Consider the following 23130-nt stretch of genomic DNA (forward strand, 5'->3'; position numbering starts at 1 on the left):
TTAACAGGGCTGTGTGCTTCCTTTTGCACATCAGAACTGGAGAACGGATGTCTTTTACCACAAATATCCATCAAAGTGTACACCTTGGTGACAAAATTCTAAGGATAAACGTGTTCATGTCTATCATAACAGGAAATCTTGAAAGAAAAATTATTTAAGCATCTAAGTCTTTAATAACAATTTAATTATTTAGAAACATCTAGGTGATTGGCTAAATTCTCCATCTTCACCTCCATGATTGGACAGTTTTGGTGGAACTTAACACTTGTAGAATTTGGACACAAGTTGGATAATTTACTGATGGCACAATATATTATAGATCCTATCTTCTGAATTCAAAACAGAAGTGAATAAAATGTGTATAAAAGGTAATGGTTTAAATAATATGGTGTGTCAATATTTCACTTTCCAGGTAGTCTTTTCACAGAAAATTGAACTAAATCTCATTCTCAATTTCATTGGTTTTTTGTGTGTGTGTGTGTGTGTGTGCTCACTCTTAATTGAACAATCACCCAGTTACTAAGAATAATTTGGATGTCTACCATGTATCCATATTTATATTAAGACATTAAAAATATTAATAGTTGTGTAAAGTTTAAAAAGTGGGAGTTGCTCTGCTTACATGTACTTCCAGGTTCTTTATATACTACCTGATCTCTCAGATTTCATAAGATAATAGTTACTCCTCATTCTCAGCTGACCATTAAACATAACTTTGCTCTTAACTTGACACAGGAACTCCAAATACTTATCTCGAATTATAACTTCAGATTAATCAATACTATTTAAAATTATTTAAACTATTTAAAATTTGGTTGAGAGAAATGGTAATTTTGGAAGATTGCCTTAAACCCTGCAGAACTCCTAGAATATCTAAATTTACTTGTCTCTCAGTCCAGCACTGGTGCTTCCCACTAACCCCCAGAACTACTTGATTGAAATATAGTCTGGAATGATGCCAAAAGTGAATCTGGTAAAAGAAACAAAGCTATGAAGTCATTGTTCTGTCTACTGTAATGTGCTACCACCATATTTATCTTTATGAGAACCCAGGAAAGATACACTTATGTGGCCTCATTTGACTCCCGAGTAGTTTGCCTTGATCTTCTTGGTCTTTTTAAAAATAATAAGGTCACTGTGAATTAGGTCACTGATTGTGTCTTTTTCCAGTCATAAACTAAGGTGCTTTGAGTCATATCTGTGGTCCTCTAGCATATGTTCAATAGCTAACTGCTTTTTTTTCTTTGCAAAATACTATCACTGTGGTTTATATCTTTCCTACTTCTCTTATGTTTTCCAACCTCCTATAATACGTATACCTTATATAATTATATATATAATACATATACTTTATATAATTATATATATATTTATATATATAGTTTTAGTTTTATATATGTGTATGCATGTATATTATATATAAAAATGCTTATATATACATATGTGTGTGTGTGTGTGTGTGTGTGTGTGTATAAAATGTTTTAGATGAGAAGGTTTAAATAAGTTGTCCAAAGTCCTGTAACTTATAATAGAAGCAATATTCAAATCTAGTCTGGTCTTCCTGACTTTAAGGCCTGTGTGTTTTCCACAGTACTCTTCATTGAGTACTCATTATTTGCCAGGCACTGTTCTGTTTATGAGATATTCAAGAATGAATGAGACGGTCCCGCCCTAGGGAGACTTCTGTGTTATGAGGACAGGAGAACTACGCTGGCATAGCTAAGGCATGAAACTTAGAGTCTCTAAGAGGCCTCAGTAGCTGTGTGGAAGAATAGCAGAGGCACTGATCAGTTCTCACACAATGTGAAAGGGAGCTGGAAGGAAGGGGCAATTTAGAGAAAATTATATAAGAGAAATGCACGACAAGATTTCTGCCTCAGTAAAACTGTCTCCGTAGGAACACAGACTAATTAACATGAAACAGTTAAAGAATAATTAGAAGCCAAAGTTTTGTTGATGACCTTGACTATACCAGGGTTCAGAGAAGAGCCATAGAGGGCGGATGAGAGCAGCCAGGAAGCTTTACCCAGGAGTCCAGGTTTGAGAGCCTTTGAAAGGTGGGAAAATTTAATCAGGCAAAGAAAGGATGGCATTGCATACATAGATTTATAGAATCCCAGTGACTATAATTCAATTGAGACTGTGTTCTATAAGCCTCACAGAAAATTGGTTTCATAAAATTCTAGACACTTCTGAGATTATTTTTAAATTTCTTATGTGTATGATTTATAATATCCAGTAGGGTCATAAGCACCCAGAAGCCTCAAGCTATTTCTTTTATTTCTTCTGTATTGCTCAAATGTGCCTAGGGCAGTGCTCTAAGCTAATCATTTGCAATAAGTGCTTATTGGCTATACCGTCACCTTGTGAGGTAATAACTCTGATAGCATCTACTTGCACACAGTGATTGTGTCCTAAACAGTTCCACCCATAATATCTGTAGGACTTGAGGCAAAAGTACACATGGAGACCATGTACTAAGTATTTACAAGTTCTAAATCAAGCTAAGAAACTGTTAATGAATATGTTTAATGTTCCTACTTCAACATATAATCTTTCAGGATGAACATGGAAGACCAGGTTCAAAGTGAGACTTGTTGAGGGAATTTTCAGACTCTTCAGAATTCCTAGTCTTAAGAGGTTAATAAAAGGAAGAATGGACCTGAGGCCGTGGGCCAAGACCCAACTTACCCACCCACCCCCAAGCCATTGGCTTTATGCTGCATCGGCTCAAGACTCATGCTTAGGATTATAGACATGGCAGTGCATTCTTACAAGCTTCACATTCACTCCAGTTTAGGGCTACATATAACAATGGGCTGGTCTACCAACAGAATAAGGATTAGGGACCTAGCTAGGGTCTAGAAAGAGGACAGTTTGGACAAGGGATTAAGGGTTCAGTTCTTGGTGTGTGGTGCTTGGGCTTCAGGTAGGCACATGACCTTAATCCCACACATTGGGCATGGGGAGGAGACTTTGCTGGAGGAGGGCCAGAGTGAGGCTTTCTAAAGCATGTGACCAGAAACAGTGGCCAGAAACACGTACCAGAAGAAGCAATACATATTGCCAGGTATTGTGCTAAACAATTGAACATTTGATTAGTAAGAAGAAGAGGAATTAAAACTATTTAACTGACCTGCTCAAGTTCTGAAAAGTCATACATAAGTGGTGAATTTAGGATTTGGATCCTATTCTGTATGACTCCAAAGTCTCTTTTCTTCACTTAAGTGTTTTTCAGGTCCAGAAACCTACTTCATTCTCTGGCTTCTCTTTCTTATTCTTCCACTTTAGGTTATGAAGGTGGATGGGGGAAGGGGCTAGAGTTGGCAACTGCAGGAAAGGCGTGACAAAGGACACATGGGAATTTTGACCTTGAAATTGGTGGGAACCAAAAATAGAAGGGGAAGAGTCAAGAAAGTGACATTAGAGACAAAGGCGAGGTTAGGATTAACCCTGTGATTTTAAAGTACCAGTAAGAACCTTGAAATATTTAGATCTCTTTTAAAGGGGAAAATTTGCATAAGTCCTTGGTATTATTTTTATTATAGAGCTATTACTTGAACACATCAGCATAAACTATTTTTATTAACTATTATTTTTATTTTAGTAAACAAACATAGAATTAGAAAACAAATATAAAGTACAAATACTTTCTTCCTTCATTTATTAATTAATTCTGCCAATGGCTAGCAGACATTGGTTATGAGCAAGGCCCTGGAGATTTAGTGGTAAATAAGACTGAAAAACGCCCCTTCTCCTAAAGAGTTGCATCTAGATGGATGAAATGAATATGAACAACTTTTATTTAAAATGAAGGCATGGCATTTTGCTGAAACTGAATCTCTACTCATAACTTGGGTACAATCCTGACAGCTTCTGAGTTTGGCATGACCGTAACTTACCACATATCCTAAGATGACTCATTTCTCTAACCATTTGTCAGTATTCGTATTACTAACTATCCCATGTACCAGTTGGCTTCTATTCTAAAGCATTTATATTTAAGTGCATTACTCATTAATCACAACAGTTAAATAATAAGTACATGCAATTATTATCACAAGCATTAATGTAAACCCTATAGTCATGTATTAGTACTCAGTTATAGTGTCATTAAGATGATCCCCAAAATCTTGTTTAAAAGATGATTACACAAATAAATACAAACTTAAGGACTGTATTATAGAGAATTCCAAGATCCATAAGAAATATCCAAAAAACCTGGTTTGACAGATTTTCTTTAAAGATCTTACTTATTTATTTGAGATAGAGCCAGAGAGAGAACAAGCAGTGGGGAGGGGCAGAGGCAGAGGGAGAAGCAGACTCCCCATTGAGTAGGGAGCCTGACTTGGGGCTCATTCCCAGGACCCTGGGATCTTGATCTGAGCTGAAAGCAGTCGTTTAACTGACTGAACCACCCAGTCGCCCCAGGCAGATACTGTAATAAATGATGCTTTATATTGTCTCTTTCAGTCTGACTTCTAATATAGTCTGACCTCCTTGAAGATAGGGACTGATTGCTTTAGAACTGTGTCCACAATGTTTTTTTTTTAGATATCTAGCATCGAGGAGATACATAGACATGGTTTTTGAGTGTCTGAACAGAGGAATGACTGAAAAGCTCTGGCTATAAAACATTTTAGTTTCTTGCTATTGAAGTCTTCCCACCAGACCCTTATTGGCATAGTAGAGTAATTTTCCTCTGCATTTTTAAACCTATGGTTGTAAATGTGCCAACATTATGTTGTTTTTCATTAAGACTAATTATTCTGAAATTAAAATTAGAGTTTGGGAGAGAATTCTCTTTATTTTAATGGCACTCTTTTTATTCATTGATGTTTTCCTTCCCATATATAGTGTTGAAATGGTGTGCTATGTAGTGTATATGTATTTCTTCCTTGATTATTACTTTGTATACATTTCAAATGTTGACTAATAGTAATACTTGTAGTATTTAACATGTTAATATTTATCCTCATTATAAAATTAAGGCACATTTTTATAGGTTGTTTCAAAAGACAGGTGAGCAAATAATAAAATATCACATTCCTACCATGAAGAAAAAGCTGCTGTTACTTTATTTTCTGGTATAACCTTCAGTCTTTAATATGTACATATGTTCAAAATGGAAACCAACAGCGTATAATATTTTAGTATATTTATAGTATGGCATATTTAAAACTCATATGGAGGTGCTGGTGTGTAAGAGCAACAGCCAGGATGCCAAAAGGAAATCCACGACATATACTACCACTACACATCTGAAATATTCACAATATACAGAGCTTGGAAACACCTGTATTCTTTGGGAACCTGGGTAAGGAATGGTAAGAAAAAGTCTGGGTTTTATAAGTGACTAAGCCAAAGGCCTAAGAATTGAAGTTGGAGAGAAGCAGGATCTTGTTGCTAGGCAACCAGCATTCCAGGAGGAGACCTCCAGACAGCATGCCGGCTGTTCTGCCCCCCAGCGTGTGACATGTGCTGAGTTTTTGCAAGGATGGCTAGACTCTTCTATGCATGCTGGCTTCCAAAGTCCAGCATGTGTCCTGCCATTCTCAGCTCTGTCTGCAGCCCAGATGGAAAAGACAGACAGCTCTAGGACAGATCTTCAGTTAAGCCCCTGTGGGCTTGTGGTGAAACTGTATTGGGCATGATCTGTCATGATCTGGCTGTCATTGGCCTTTCCTGTCAATGACTTCAGTGAGGTGCGGGTGGAAAGGATTCTAGACTCAGAGCCGGAAAAGCATACTGACAAGTCTTTACAGGTATATTCAGGACTTGGGGGGGAAAGTTGGAGGTAGGGCAGAGAGAGGAGAACAAAGTCTGTTCCATCCCCTCCGGGAAGAAAGCACATATCAGATTGCTATAGAATTGTCTGTGTGACTTTCTTACTCAAACTATAGTTCTTATAAAAATATGACTAATCAGCATCCCCAAAATGCAATGTCCTGGAGGACCTGAGCACTTTCCAGTACAATTAATCATTTGCCTGACACCCAAGAGGTAACTTGTACCTTTTGTACTTTGCTGGAGCACAAAGAAGGAAACTACCAGTTATTGAACCCTTGAACAGTATCTTTTTTTTTTTTTAAGATTTTATTTATTTATTTGACAGATAGAGATCACAAGTAGGCAGAGAGGCAGACAGAGAGAGAGAAGGAAGCAGGCTCCCTGCTGAGCAGAGAGCCCGATGCAGGGCTCGAACCCAGGACCCTGGGATCATGACCTGAGCTGAAAGCAGAGGCTTTAACCCACTGAGCCACCCAGGAGCCCCCCTTAAACAATATCTTAACCACATGGCCAGTACCCCCAAAATACCGAAAATAAAATTTTCTTTTTACTTTATTAAAAAAAAAAAAAAGCTTAGAGGAAGTTCAAGAATAACTAAATCAATTCTGTATACCCTTCACTTTTATCCATTAATTGTTAACATTTTGTCTTATTTATCTAGAAAATAAAAAGGGTTTGATAACTTTTCAGCAGACTAGTTTGGCAGCAAAAGTTGGCCTGAAATAATAAGTAGCTATTCACCCAAGGTCTTTATTCACTCTCCTGTGGTGACAATATCCATATATTTCATGGCAAAACAATTAATTATGGGGAACCATCGCAGACTCTACTGAAGTGTTAAGTAATATATGGTGTGTGCATCTTTGACCTTCCTGCAATCCATATATGTGCTCTGAATTCCAAATTACATTTGGTTGTGATAATTGTAGATGAAGAATTATGGGCCTGGACTATGTGCTAGATGCGATACTAGGCACCTGACTTTTTTTTTTTTTTTTAACTACTCCTTTAATCTGCGTAGCAATTCCATAGAGAAATCATTATAAAAATTCAGGTGCATTAAGGAATTCCCCCCAGTGTCACATCATTAATAAGTGGTAGATCCAGGATTTAAACCCAGGTGCATCAGGCTCTATCTTAGGGCTCTCCATGATACACTGTTGCTTCATTTCACTATCCTTGTATCTTTGAAAAAAACAGATTATAAAATATCCTAAGGTTGCAATGGTTGATGTAGGGTCAGATTAGAATCTACTGCCTGAGGGAGGCACAGTGGTTTGTTTCCTTCTGCCTCTTGGTTTGGCAAGCAGAAGTCTTGTGTAGATATCTAGATCAAACCCTAAGTCAGTGATGGATGAATCAAAATGAAGAAGTAGATACCCATGACATTCTTGAGTACCCCAGCTCCCTCCACATGATGGCTAATAATAGGGCCTTTGCTTTGGAAGACCTCCAGCCATCCAAAGTTCATACTCTTCCAGTCTTGCTGTCAGAGTTTACCAGCTGCATGCATGTCCTTAGCAAGTTATTTAATCTCTCAAAGCTTTACTTTATTTATTGCTAAAAAGAGATAGTAATTCTTAAATTATGGAGTTCTTAAGAAACTAGACAGTGTAGTGCCTATCATATAATCAGCACTAATCAATATGCAAAATTGTCATTATTATATCACCCCGTTTGCCCTGTTATCCTCCAACAGTGTCCTTGGTGGGGTGAGTCTCACCAAAATCTGTTTTCTATTCTCTCCATTTTTTTTCTTGTCCATAGTAATACTGGTTTTGTCCAATAATGGTTAAGTATAATACGACCAGTTAATATTCCCCAAGCCTTTGGATTTCCATAGCTCGTGGTAATGTTGCCATCTAATATATTCTGATAATATTTGCTCTCTTTATAACTGCCTACCACTTAGACTCCATAGCGTTATAGTATTTGCTTTTTTAAGTAACTATGGAGATTAGGATCAATGTCTTTATATTTCTTTGCACCTTTAACAATGACAAGCCATAATAGTTAGACCCTTGAACAATATCTAAATAAACATTCGTGATTTGAATATGGAACTTTAATGTGTCCTCTGGTTTATTTTTGAGAACTTCTGAATTTGAGTTAGGACTTTTGAGCCCTTCAGTTGAGGATGCAAGACCTATGTATTACCCTCCTTCCCTCTTCCATGGAAGACATTAAAATTGAGTTGTGCCACTCACCCAGATGCACCTCAGAAGTTTTTCAGCTGTGGTCAAGGCAAGCTTGGTCAGTGGATCCAAACTGAAGCTCTGGATGACACATTAAACATATAGGACCAAAGGATTTAGATGAAAGCAGAGGCAGCCAGGATTTGTTGATGTTCCTGGAAAGCATGAAGGTGGAGAGGATGGCTACAGATAATTCTTAGAGCAGAGAGAGAGAGAGAGAGATACAGGAAGAAAGCTAAGATGAAACAGACCTCTTTTCCTGGAATCGCAAAAGAGGCTAGAAAAATAACAAAATACATGAGCAAGGAAAACCCTAGTTTGATAATTAGCCTGTAGTGGGCTGTGGTGGAGGGAGAAAAAGATAAAAGAAACATGAAAACTTCAGAGTGCTGAAGGTGTATTGTTTTTGCTTTTGTTATTATTCATAGTATTTCAGAGAAACTTTCAACTTTCAGAAATAGTCTTTCAGATAATGGATTGGTAGGGGGAGATTTGAATTAATTAAATGCAGCTGGATAATCATGGATCCTAGTTATATCTGACATAGTAGTCACACTGAGGAAATGGAGAGCAACCAACCCCTTTAATTTTAGCCCAGGGGACAATCTACTACAGTAAAAAATACTGGGTGTGGAGGCAGATAGATCTGGATTTGAATTCCCATTCCACTGATTTCTAGGAACATGACCCACAGGCCAGTAACTTAATTGTGAGTCTCCGTTTTTTTTCCATATGTAGCCATCAAAGGATGATACTTGGTAAATCATTATTATTGCCCTGATTTAATGAAAAATTTATTTAATGCCTATTCTCTTGATTCTGGTTAAATGGACTGGACTGATTTAAACCCCAAACTTTTGTATTAACATGTTGTCACCAGTGGAAATTTGCCTAATTCACATCAGAAGGAAATACAGAGTTAATAGAGGCATCCCAGTCGTAATAAACTCCTTTTAGACTTTTTATAATTTTTTTGCCATTTAAAGATTCTTCTCCGAGTATGAATATAACCAGATGGTCAGTGATAAAATTCAAATCCCAAAACTTCCCGATATCTATAGACGCCAACGTTTTCACTTTCATTATCAGCTATCCAGTAAGCTTGAATTAAGCATTTCGCTTCTTTTAAGGGAGGCTGTTTTGCTTTTGTTTTTAATTATAACCCCACGTCCGGATGTTTCCAGTGTACTTCTTTGGAAAGCAGTTTTTATGATTAAGAAGTTAATTTTTTTTCTTCAACATGAACAGATGGTACTTTTCAGTGTCTTTCTAAAGGTGCTCCATATCTCTTGCACAGCAGAACCTAAAATATGAATCAGACATTGTATAACGGAAAACATGTGGAAAAGGAAATGTTCATGGTTTAAAGTCTCCATCAGCTCTTCTTATTGGAGGTTTATTCTCTTCATTTTAGTAGTATTCTTGGGTCACTTGACATTGAGATCTGAGTGAAAATCTGAACATATGTACCTCTTTGGAACTTGAGATGATGTAAAGATGAATATTTTAAAAAATTAATTTCATACAAACTGTAGTTTATGCTAAATCCTCCAAAATTATATTTTAACATGCTTAATGTTTCGCATTGATGATTTGATTGTGTTTGACCCGGTCACATGTGAAGATTAATGGGCGTAAATATTTTCCATTAAACATTCCTTATTATTCTCTCCTGAACAATGTGTTTTCTACCCCTGCACATCATGGAGCTACCGACCAGGTGAACTGCTCAGTTAAGGAGATGACAAATGCCTGGCAAATGAAGTGGCTTGGCTCCTTCAAGTTACACTGTTTTTAGATGCATTCCAATATTATACAGAGAATATACACATATAAATAATTTCATGCATTGGGGCTGTGGTGCATCTGAATCCTTTCTGACAATGGCACCAAGAGATGTTTGAAGGTAAGCTTGGGAATTGTCTTCTATGTTTCCCCAGACAGGTACAGGGTCTGGAATCTCCCTTTAACAAGAATAACTTCTAATCATCTACTTTCTTTTTCCTTCACATTCACTAGCCATAATAGATTGGCAGAAGACACATGACACAAAATAAAACGATCTTTTTGTCCCTTTTTAATTTTGTTAGTCAACAGATACGTATTTTTCCTGTATTATAAACATGGAGTCCTCCAGAAAAAAATCTGAAAGTAGCCCTAGGAACTATCTTGAGTGTAGGGAAGTAGAAGAGGCACCTGACAGAGACGGATGATAAAAAACTTGTGCATACCCGCAGCTAACCTCAGGCTGTGTTTCACTGTCGCTCGTTCTTCAAAGCCTTCCTTGGCCTTCCCAGGCTAGGCTGATTCCTCCTTTCCTTTGACACTCCTCTACTTCTTTAAGGGATTCATTATGTTCGTGAGTTTCTCTCTCCAGCCTGTTCCCTCCATGGAACAAATTCCTGTTTCATGGATCTTTCAACCTCTGAAACCCAATACTTTACCTAGTGAAGAGTAGACACTCAGTAAAAATTTGTGTGTTTCTTAAATTGAATTTCCAAGTGGAGCATCTTTTCTTGAATCTGTTGAATCATGGAGTCATTCTGTCACCGCTTGTGTTTTGTTTCTAGTAATGACTTGAAAATCCATTTAGTCCTTCTGGCCAGTGGAGCCTTAAATCCTTCACTAGAACACTGTATCCTAAAAGGATTGATGGAATGGTGGTGGCAGTTTTCACTGCTAATAACAAGGGTTCAGGTAATGAATACTTAACACGTGCCAGACACTGTGCTACATGTTCCTCCAACGACATGGGTATTTTTATCTCCCTTTTACAGATAGGGAGACTGAGGCTTTAAGGAACTAAGCAATGTGCCCAGCCTCATAGCACCCATAATATTCAGAGCCAAGAATTTAAGTCCTTTTCATTTGACTCTGGTTTCCATGGAATTAAACATTATTCTCTATTGCCTTCTTACTGTATCTGCCTTTGTACATGCCATAAAATCATTAGAGGCTTATAAAAAACCTGGCTCATTAAATTGTTTTTTGAATACTTGCAAAACTTTTCAAAGTCCTTTCAGATATGATCTTTTCCCTCTACTATGTAAACAACCTTTGCCTGAGTGCTGGTCTCTGCGAGGTTAATGGCTATGCTTCCCCGTTCACCATCTAGATTTGTTAATGGAAATAGTGAATAATGGGTGTTAGGACCAGAACAAAACCTTCTTAAATCAGTATGCATATCATCTACCTTGTATTGAGTACCTGAAAATGAATGTAAAGTGTGTGTGTGTGTGTGTGTGTGTGTGTGTGTGTGTGTGTATCTATATCTATATCTGGATAGATAGATGGATAGTCAAAAGTTTGTTGATCAGGGTTACATTGAATGGCTACCCATTGCTGACATTGCTTTTGAGTTTCTTTAGTACTTCAAAGCTAAAATGCTTAAATAGCTCTGAAGATTCTCATACATAATTTTATAATTTATTTTTAAATTTATCATTTTTCAATCCAGGTATCATATCACCCTTTTTTTTTTTACCTTCTATTTATAAATTAGAATTTAGTAATTGCTTAGAGACCGTAATGGTTTTTTTCCCCCCACTCAGACAAGTCAATAACTGTGAGATTTAATAGCCTAAAGATAAAATGGTTCTATTTTTTTTTTAAGATTTTATTTATTTATTTGACACACAGAGAGAGAGCACAAGTAGACAGAGAGGCAGGCAGAGGGAGAGGGGGAAGCAGGCTCCCTGCCAAGCAGAGAGCCGGATGCGGGGCTCGATCCCAGGACCCTGAAACCATGACCCGAGACAAAGGCAGAGGCCCAACCCACTGAGCCACCCAGGCGCCCAAAAATGGTTCTATTTTAACCAGAAAATGCTTGACTGAGATAATTCTCTAACACCAGATTGTGAGGCCATTTGAAATTAAAATTTTTTCCCTTTTTTTCCTTCAATAATTGTCTATAGCAGTGGAACTCTTTATTTGATAAGTAAGGATGTGAGTGTTTATCCTGGCTTATGTTTTGATTTGGGGGGGAAATACACCCTAAAATGCATATATCATATATGTAAATAGCTTAGACTCCTGAATGTGCCGTTGTTCTCAACATGATACTTGTCATGAAGTGGTTAAACAGTCCTCTTTGGGCTTCCAGGTGCCAGGCTGATGTAGAATGTTTTGCCACAGGAAGTCTCAGGGTACATATGTTTCTGCACAATTGATAGTTTCCTGCCAAAAGGACTTAAAGTGCCACGGAGCACAGATTCTATAGAGAATGCACACCCAGACACAGAACATTTTAGAGTCACTCAGTTGTTGCTTACGTTCTGCTGAGGGCAATGAAAGAAACAAGGCCTCTAGAGGAAACCTGATAAGCATTCAGTCACTTAAATGAATAGCATTTTGAGTAAGACTATGACTTAAGTAGGTTCTCTGAAGAAAGAGGTGAACATCCTGGCCCTGATAGCTTGGGTCCAGAATTTGGGCTGCCAGAATTTTTCCTCTAAACCTACCCACATAGGTTAAGGGTGGGTGCACCATCTTCAGTAATTAGGGAGGAGATTAGAAGAATGGGGCCTCATATGTGAACAGTAAGAGCTCTTTAAAAGTTCTGTATATATTTCTCCTTTAGGAGTGTGGATTTCATCCTCCGTAGAATCTTTTGTCATCTTAAGAAGGACTTGAGTTAAATCAAACAATCAAGATTCCATGCCCAGAAAGGGCAAATTCAGGCACACGAATGCCCCTCTCCCCCAAAATTACTGTCTGTGAGGGAATAATGATAAAGATAATTTACTAAAAACCTTTCTCAAAAAGAAGGTGGAAGATTTCAAAGATCAACCTCAAGTCATTCATAGTCACTGAAAAAGAGGAATGAGCAGGCATTTCCCTATGTGGGGCTGCAGAGACGTCAGGTGCTATCTCAACTCTCCTGATTCCTCTCCCTGCTTATCACAAATGACCATGGCAACGTCTTGACTTAACCTTCCTATTCTCCTAGTGGAAGTTCTCCTGTCTTGTCAATTTCTGACTTGGAGGGAGAAAAACAGCCCAAACTCCCTGCTGCTAGAGTGGAACAGACATGCCTCACAGGCATTTTTGTTTTCCTCGCTGCCTTTCTTTTTGTGTCAGCCACAAGCCCCTTCCCCACGAGAACCTGCTTCCCTCAGCACTCGGAACTGACACACTGGAGGAGGGCGCAGACAAACTTTGGGAAGTTCGTTACTGACGCATCCTTCACGGTTTGCGTTCTTTGGAGGTCTCCTTAAGGAAGGAGAATTACACTGTTCGAGGACATTAGGATTAGAGTAGTGAATGTTTCCTTTCATTTTGAGGGTTGCTACCATTCCTTTGGCGTCCTTGAGAAGCTCTCTAAAACAACCAGCGTCCTATAAGGGCAACTCAAATCTGAAATCAAGAGTGACAGATCAATTAATATATAAATTTAAGGTATGTATTTTGAAACAGACACTTAAAAAGAAGATGGAGTATGTTCCCTGTTTTGGAAACTTTAAGTGATCCTAGATGGCATTTTGGGCCATCCCTGTCCAGGACAGCATTACAGGCTCTCAGAGATTCGGGGCCTCAGTCTTTGTGCCACCTGCGGTTGCTTACTTATTACCTCTTACTGTCTGCCTTGTTGATATCTCCACCAGGCATCATTATCACTGTATCACAGTTGGCCTTACACAGTGGTTCATACCTGGTGGCAGCACCATTCCCCTAGGCACCCGTTAGAAATGTTTGGTCATTATTCTTTTTGTTGTGATGACTGGAGAAGGCTACTGGCATTTAGTAGTAGGAGACCGGGAGCACTAAGTACCCAGCAGGGTACAAGACAATAACACACTGGTCTGCCCAGAATATCAGCAGCACCCCCATTAAGAAGCAGTGGGCCTCTGGAATTAGCACCCCAGTTTGGAGAAGACTAAGCTGGTTCTTGATGTTGAGACACGTTACTGATCCTGGATTCTTACAGAATGCTTCAGGCCTTCACCAGTGACTGGGCTGTGATCTTCCTCAGTTGGCTTCAGCCTGAGAGGGGTAGAATATTTGACAATGAGAAATTCCAGACACGTGCTTGTCTTTGTTTATGCTTTTCCCTTCTGTTGGGAAGCTGACAAGGAGAACTCCACTTTAGGCAGGTCTGTAGATATGTGTTTGCTCAGACGCCTCTAGCTACAAAAGTGAAAACTCACACTAGGCAAGGAAAAGGAAAATGAATGTTATAATCCTTTCCTTTTATTGCTGTTAAAATGCCTCCAAAGAGAAGGAAAAGTAAAACATCAGTGCTGACCGATGTTATAGGTATAAGTGTTGGCTAAAGTGCTTATTAAGAATGCAATGTTTTGTTTTTTTTTTTTAAATGCAATGTTTATATAAAGAAGGGCTTATAGGAAAGACTGACGAGATGGCTATTTTATCTTTTCATACACAATCAAATCACTTATAGGAGATGAAGAGGCATAGTAATAAAGTATCCAAGTGATGGTTCCAAGGATAGCAGGAAAGAATGTAGAAAAGTTAAGTTTGGTCAATTTCAAGGTTCTGATCCAAGACAGTGATGTAGAAGACCCTGATCTCACCTCCTCCTACAGGCACACCAAAGCTGCAGCTGTACAAGGAACAGTTTGCTCTGGGGAAACAAAACAAACCAAAACAAAACCTAAACTTAAGAAACTGGTGAAGCAGCCCCTTCACATCAGGCACATAAGAGAGAAATCAGTCTCACCATAAACATCACACCCTGATGTGGTCACCCACAATCAGGAGGGAACTCAAAACCTAGATCTTCTCCTTGAGGAGCAAAAAGAGTTTGTGTTCCACATTGGGCACCCTAATTTTTAAGATCAGCACCTGAGAGTTGAGTCCGTAAAACATCTGACTATGAAGAAGAAAAGTAAAGTTCAGAAACCCTAGGGGATGGGAGAGGTAAAGAAGAGACAAAAAATTCACAGAAGTAGCAATGAAATTTACATCAGTCAGTCAATTAAGTACTTGAGTTTATTGTCCTGTCCTGATCTACTTTGGGGAAATTTGGTTATCATTAATCTCATCTTAGATTAAATAACAAAGAGCAACCAAAAAAGCATATTCAATTTTTATCCATTCCATAAAACAAAAATAAAGCTTTCGATAAGGTTTACATCTGCTTACAAAGTTCCCCAGATCAATATTTAAAAAAATTAATTAAAATATTATGATATGAGCGAACCTGATGTAAAACTGTTACAAACCTAGCATTATACCATATACCTAGATTTTTACTGAAACAGTGCTTACAAACAAGAACTTCCAGAAACAGACATGCCAAATATCTGAAACCATGTCTGTAATTACCTCCAGAAATGATTTGACTTAGTTCAGTTTTTCTTTTCCTGTATTTTGCTATTTCCTTTTAACCTCTTCAATTGGATTTTTTAAAAATGAAGTGCTAAAGGTCTTGGGAATGAATAACAAGTTCTTTTGAGTTTTTTAAGTTACATCTTGGAATGTTTTCAAAACCAAACCTTGTAACCTATTGTCAGGATAAGATAATCGGAGGCTTTGCAAATATCAAGGCAAAGGTCACATCAGGCACATTCTTCTCCAGTTTTGATCAGCAGGCACTTTCTAATTTTTGGTGTCCCTAACTTACTTATGCCCTAACACTACTCTGATAGTTTGAAGATAGGATGACAAATTATATACTTCAGTTGGTTGCAGTATGCTGCAGTTTTATTTTTTGATATGTTCTCACATTCCTCATACTGTTATTTATAATTGCATCTGGCCCACCAAATGTACGCTCCATTAGCATTTTATCTCTGTATCTCTAGTGTCTAGAAATGTGCCCTACCTATTAGTAGGTGCTCAATCAATGCTTAATGACTGAGTGAATAAGTGAATGGTTCATTTTTTTAATTATCTAATACTTCAAGTCTAGAGATCACAAGTTATTGGAAGAGTTTGGGCCAAACTAAATTATGTGTACTTTCCTTGGAGTCACCTAATGCCAATACATCAAGCATTCTGAACACTCTTGAATACCATGGAAAAAGGGCTGAATTTTTTTAACTGTGCCCATGAACTTAGTTTCTTAGATGTTCTGCTTTGAAATAAAGGAATGTTATTGTTAGAATCTTTATTACATGGAAAGCAGGGTCTGTATTATACATTTAATAAATTATCAATTATATGATAGATATCTGCCAAATGATACACTTATATATTTTAACAATTTCATTTTTATGTAAACTGGAAAGGTGGAAATATATCTTTCAAAAAATTCAGGATAAACCAACCACGTCTCAGACTGTACCCTGAACTTACCCATGTGTCATTTAATTTGTTGGGCAGGCTGACATAGGAGGAGGGGTTTGAAATAAGTCACCAGGATCGCTGGACACTTTACTGTCTACATGTTTTAATAGGGATTCCCAGTTGGAGGTGACTGATGCTCAGAGTGAGCTCTCAGTCCCACTGAAGTGTGTCTTTGTCTTAGAGGCAGAGGTGAACCAGTTCTGCCTTCTGCTGACTTTTTCCTGCTTTTTCCTTTGTCAGTCTCGGGCTTCTCCTTTGTGCAGTTTTATAGTGATTTCTTTCTCTAGTAAGTATTTGCCTTCTCTCTGGTGAGCTGTTTCCTCTCCATTCATTCTCATCTACTATGACTACTGTATTATCTTTGTCCCAAGTGATTCACAGTATGATTGTTCTTTAAAAAAAATAAAATAAAAAACACTTCATAGGACTCTTCTTATTTTCAGCTTGTTTGTTAAAGGCCCTTAAAGTTGGTTATTTTTCTAGGCTTTCACTGATTTGGAATTTTTCTAGAAACATCTGTTAGTATAAATTCTGCTGGGCTTTTTTTTTTTTTTTTTTTGTCCATTTGAGTACCATGATTCACTGCTCTAAGAAAAAGTTGGAATTAGAAGGATCTTGATATCATTCATACTTGGATTGAAATGTATTTTGAACCTATTTTGTATCTTGAGCCAAAATGTATTCTGAAACCAGATTAACACTTTGTAATAAATGGGCAGTGGTGGCCCCATATTTGTGGTGGGGAATATATAAAATATTCTGATCCATGGCTATGGTATCCTAAAGATTATCAGGAAATAGTGTGTCATCTTTGTGCAGAGGTCATGCTAATCTTCCCTCTATCATTCCACTTTTAATGCATGTGCTGCTGAAGAAAGCATGGGATTGTCAATAAATAATGATACTGACAATTGAACCTCCCATCCCTATAACCTAAGGTTTGCTTCACACAAACAGACCTAGTTCCTGCCTTCAGAATCCCAAAACCACATTGTCCTTACTTAATCAGACTGACACATACCTCTTCCCTCATCCTGTTTCTTGACATCTTAATCATTAGAACATGAGATCACTTCTCTGAGAGCTCTCACTAACCATTCTATCCTAAATCCATGCGCTTAATTGCCCTTCTAACCTATTGTCTTGTGATATATATAACTTATGAGCTATCAGTAATTTATGAGTTTCTGGAAATCGAGAGTTAGCTTATGCTTCTTAATAGTCCAAGGTGTCAAATATTTCCTTGGGCTTTTTTTGTCTTTGTTGTGTTTGTTCAGTGTTGGCATTCAGTCAATACCTGGTGATATTTAAGCATCCAGTTGGACCAAAACTTTCATACTGTTTGTGAGGCAGCAGGTATTTTGTGGAGTCATTCAAGGAGCAATCTCTTTCTTCTGATGGCATATGATTATATTTGTTGGTTGACTAACAGTCATTGTGGTGACTCTGGTTGACTCAGAGGAGCTAGAGAAAGGAGATAAACAGTCCAAAGGAGCCCAGCCATTTCACAAGGGTAGTGTTGTGGAGGGTTTACTCTTTTGTGAGAAGCTTCATATTCAGGCTGACCAGAGAAGAGCTAGCAATTTGCATTTTAAAAACACAATCTAACCTCAAAACTATGGGCTGAGATTTCTCCAGTCTCTGGAAAAACTGGAGTTCTGGTCCATGCTGTGTTATATCGAGGGCCATAGAAGCAGACTTTGGTATGGCAAACCCATCCTTCAACAGGTACGAAGTCTGTGGTGAAGACAGGCTCATCATGGCCTTCCTCCAATTCACTACAGAAAATATTGACCATAGTTGATTTGTTAGATTGTTCCCTTTAGAAATGATTTTCCATTTCCATGATGACTAAATAGATTTTATTAGCCAACATAATGAGCTGGCAGCTTGTTATGAAGAGCAACTTATATTAGCTATTTATTCTTGGGAAAGTTGCTTCTCTAATTATCAGGAACTTTATGAAAAATGTTGAATTTTAGAAAATGTCAAGAAGAAAAGGGTGAATTGCAAGTTTAAAAGAGAGGGAATTATAACTTCTTCTACTCTTATTGATGTCTATTTGTTCCTTTGGAGCTTATTTGGGAACAGAAATGAGAGAAGGCAGATATTGTATTCCTGATGATAGGGAATAATGGAAAAAAAAAAAGGAGCCTGCTTCTCCCTCTCCTCCCCACCTGTGAGATAGATGTCTCTCTCTCTCTCTCTCTCTCTCAAATAAGTAAATAGAATCTTAAGAAAAAAAAAAAGATATACTGCATAATTTTTTAACAATAGGCCACAAAATTCTGGGCGATCACATCCTGCCCCCCTTCTCTCATGCCAGTCTTTCTTTCCCTTCTTGTGCTACAGTCTCACTGCTTTCTTTCAGTTCCCTAACTAGATCAAGTTCCTTCCCATATTGGAATTTGTACATGCTTCTTCCTTTATTTGCAGTTGTCTAGGGATTTTTTACCCCGTTGTCACCTTAATTCACACATCTTCAAACAAAGACTTCCTTGATGCTGTGGGAATTGGAATTGTGTCCCCCACCCCCGCCAACAAAAATTCATATGTTGAAGCCGGAACCTCCAGTGTGATGGTATTTGGAGAGAGGGCCTGTGGGAGGTAATTGCCTTTAGATGAGGTTACAAGAATAGGAACCTCATGATGGGATTAAGGCCCTCATAAGAGAGGGTAGCAGAGAGTGTTCTCTTTCTTGGCCCACCCCCTTCTCCGTACCTCTGTATCTCTCTGTTCCTCTCTCTGCCCTGTGAAGACATAGCAAGGAGGCAACTGTCTGCAAGTCAGGCAGTGAGCCTTTACCCAGACACCAGTCCTGCTGACACCCTAATCTTGAACCGAAGCCTCCAGAACTGTGAGGAAATTAATTCCTATTATCTAAACGACCTAGTCTATAGTGTTCTGTTTAGGTAGCCTGAGCTGGTACACTTGATTAGCCATAAACTAGTCAGTGCTCCCTTTTATCCATTCTGAGAGTCTTGGGTTTTTTTAATCTTTTTTTTAAATTTTAATTTTCTGTCATATAGAGAGGTTGAAAGAGAGCTATAGCAGGGGGAGTGGCAGGCAGAGGGAGAAGCAGGCTCCCTGCTGAGCAAGGAGCCTGATGTGGGACTCGATTCCAGGACCCTGGGATCATGACCTGAGCGGAAGGCAGCGGCTGAACTGACAGAGCCACCCAGGCATCCCTCATTCTCAGAGTGTTTGTGCTTTTATTCTTGTCTTTGTTAAACGTTAAGCTTGGTGAGGTTTTTTTTTAAACACTTTTCTATTTCCAGTCCCCAAATCAGTGTTTGGCATATCAAAAATTGTATGTTAAATGATATTTGTGTGAAATATATAATTAGTGTACTTCCTTACAAAAGAAAAAATGCTTTCCTATCTTGGTCTATATTTTTCTTAATAAAACTGCATCACAAAAAGGTATCCCCTCCTAGAGTCCTTTGATTTCACTGACAGCCTCATCTACTTGTTGCCAAGACAATCTTCTTAGGAAACAGACAAAGCTGGCAGTGGAGGTTGGGTTATTGAAACCAAGAATCTTCATCAGGGCTCTTGCTCCTAGGAAAAATGGCAGAAGATGCCAGGCTTTAGTTTTCTCTAGGGTTTTACTTCCATGTTTTCACTTCTGCTTTGACACTTTCTCTGACGTTTATGTATAAGGTTATTAAGGCAAAGGGTGGTATCTTTGGCATTTAACTATCATGGTAAGAATATCCAGCCCCATGTTTTGTGGACTATCATTATACCATTGGCTCTCCCTCAGTTGTCAGCTGATCTGATAACTTTTTTCAGATGAGGATCACTTAGCTAATCCTTAACATTAAATTTACAAATTAAATTTACTCTTTTTATAAGATGGTTAAGGAGCCCAAAGGCCAGGTGTTGTTCAATAGACCACAATATACTTTTCGAAAATTCTATAGAAAAGAACAGGGATGCTATACTTCTAGGGAAGATAACAAAATTGTTGAAGAAGAGTGAATAATTCTCCCTCTACTATCTTTAGGAAATCTTTGACCTCTCACAGTGAAATGGTACAAGTGTCAGAGGATTTTATGGCTTTCCATGCTTACAGGTCAACTTTGTTGTCTTGTCGAGGCTTTGATATAAGTATTAGTTTATTAATGCTGCTGTAATGAGTCACCCAAAACTAGGGGTTTAAACCAACACAAATCTATTACCTTAAGTTTCCTGATACTGGAAATCAGAAACGAGACTTAGAGGTATAAAAGTGATGGTGTCAGCGGTGCTACATTCCTTTTGGAGACTCCAGGAGAGAATCTGTGTCCAGCTTCTGGAGGCACTGTGCATTCCTGGGCTTGTAGCCCCTGCCTTCACCTTCAAAATGTATCATCCTGCCTTCTCCTTCCATCATCACCTTCCCCTTTCTGACCTGACCCTCCTGTCCCCTTTTAGAAGGACTTTTGTGATTACATTGGGCTTACCTGGATAATCCACGATAACAAAGTAATCTTCCCACCTCAAGCTCCTTAAATTCAGTCACATCTTCAAATTCCCCTTTACCATGTATTGTAACTTATTCAAAAGCTTGGAGATTAGTACATGGACATTTTTGTAGGGAGAAGAAGGAAGCATTATTCTGCTTACCACAGTGGCATAGATCTAACAACTTTGTATTTCTCAAAATGCCTGTTAGACAGGATTTAATTCAAGGAACAAAAGTTATGTCATGTCTTTTTCTTTAGGTGCTTTACTTAAGGTCTCGATTTTCCTATGCAAAATGCCATCTATATATCATAACTGCTTATTAACAGTCCCTTCAGTTAGGCACCTATTTCTGTTTGAATGTGATGGGTAACCATTTGTTAGCTTAAGTTAGATCACTGATCCAATAGAAATTGCCTATGACACTGTAAAGAGAGTTAAGAGTTTTAAAACATGTGAGACTGTGCATTCCATACTTATGTATTATAGCTCACTGAAAAGCAATGTAAATTTGGGAGAAGTAAATACAATCCAACTGGGTCTTCAAGGTACAACCTAAATGTAACCTCTTCCTCAGAATCATTGCTGACCTCCCTGGGTAGAACTAGGTACTGCTTCCAACTGGCTGTGGTAGCAGGACCCTGTGGTAGCACTGACCACATTGATGAATTGATCTGTTTCCATGACTGTCTCCCAGGTTCTTAAGGAGAGGAACTCTATTCAGTTTTTCCTAGTACTGTTGCTGCCTACAACAGTGTCTGACACATAGCTAGTGGTTTACTGATGCTTTTTGAGGGAATGAATTCTTTTGCAAACCTGCTTAGCATCTCTTTGTGAACCACTGGCTGTCTAATTTGTAACATTGGCTAAAGAGTACGGTGATGAGACTGAATGAAAGAGTATAGATGAATCAACAGAAACCTACTCCCATCCCTAGGAAAGAAAGTCTGAGTTCATGTCTCTACTAATGATGGATCAGTAGCAGCATTTCCCAGCACAAAGCATATTGTAGTACATGCTCAGGTCAGATCATGTCCTGATGGAGTATTGATAAAGAGAAGTATACTCTCAGAAGAATATGATGGAATATAAGCCTCTGAGTACAAACTTAAAATACTACATTAATTAGATTAGATAGAAATTAGATAGAAATTAGGTAGAAATTAGATCCAAACAGCTGGAAATATGTCATTTTATAGCTAGGTTTAGAGCATATAAATCAATCAAAGTTCTCTGTCCCATGAGGAATGTTTAAACTCAATCATAATCCTCTTCAGTTTACTTTTTTTTTAAAAGATTTTATTTATTTATTTGTTAGAGAGAGAGAGAGCATGAGCACAGGCAGACAGAGTGGTAGGCAGAGGCAGAGGGAGAAGCAGGCTCCCCACTGAGCAAGGAGCCCGATGTGGGACTCGATCCCAGGACGCTGGGATCATGACCTGCGCCGAAGGCAGCCGCTTAACCAACTGAGCCACCCAGGCGTCCCTTCAGTTTACTTTTTTAAGATTAAAAAATCACATGTTTTCCATTTCTTAAGTTTTATAGACATATAATTGACATAGAAAGAGTGCATGTATTTAATGTTTACATTTTGATAAGTTTGGACATATGCATAAACCATTCCCACAATGAGGGTATTAAACATATCCATCACCTCTAAAAATATCCTTGTGTTCTTTTATGTGTATGTGTCTTAATGGTAAGAACACTTAACATGAGGGGCGCCTGGGTGGCTCAGTGGGTTAAGCCGCTGCCTTCGGCTCGGGTCATGATCCCAGGTCCTGGGTTCGAGCCCCACATCGGGCTTTCTGCTCAGCAGGGAGCCTGCTTCCTCCTCTCTCTCTGCCTGCCTCTCTGCCTACTTGTGATTTCTCTCTGTCAAATAAATAAATAAAATCTTTAAAAAAAAAAGAACACTTAACATGAAATCTATCCTTTTAATGTATTTTAAAGTGTACTATACCATATTCTTAACTAGAGGCACTATGTTATACAGCAGTTTCTAGAACTTATTTGTCTTGCATAACTGAAACTTTATACCCGTTGAGCAGCAGCTTCCCATTTTCCCCTTCCCCAAGCCCCTGGCAACCACCATTCTGCTTCTATGAGTTTGACTATTTCAGATATAACTAATACAAGCATTACAATATAGTATTTGTTACTGGCTTATTTCACTTAGCATAATACCTTCCAGGTTCATCCATGTAGGGACATATGGCAGGATTTCCTTTTTTAAGGGACACCTCTTTGAGATCCTATTTCATTTCTACTTAATAGGGGCCTTCACTGTTTTATTTTGTTTTTTCATTTTATTTTATTTCTTTTCAGTGTTCCAGAATTCATTATTTATGCACCACACCCAGTGCTCCATGCAATGTGTGCCCTCCTTAATACCCACCACCAGGCTCACCCAACCCTCTTCCCCTCTCCCCTCCAAACCCCTCAG

General features: G+C 38.3%; 1 protein-coding gene and 1 non-coding gene across 4 annotated transcripts in view; one reads left to right on the top strand and one right to left on the bottom strand.

Moving 5' to 3' along the window:
- Positions 1–23130, top strand: part of DLG2 (discs large MAGUK scaffold protein 2) — a 2065329-nt gene that overhangs the window by 707257 nt on the left and 1334942 nt on the right. The gene's annotated exons all lie outside the window — the stretch shown is intronic.
- On the bottom strand, positions 17010–17116 carry LOC125080247 (U6 spliceosomal RNA). Its single transcript, XR_007121275.1, has one exon. It is a non-coding gene; the product is annotated as a U6 spliceosomal RNA (small nuclear RNA).

This window comes from Lutra lutra, chromosome 10, assembly GCF_902655055.1.
Source record: "Lutra lutra chromosome 10, mLutLut1.2, whole genome shotgun sequence".
Taxonomy (NCBI): domain Eukaryota; kingdom Metazoa; phylum Chordata; class Mammalia; order Carnivora; family Mustelidae; genus Lutra; species Lutra lutra.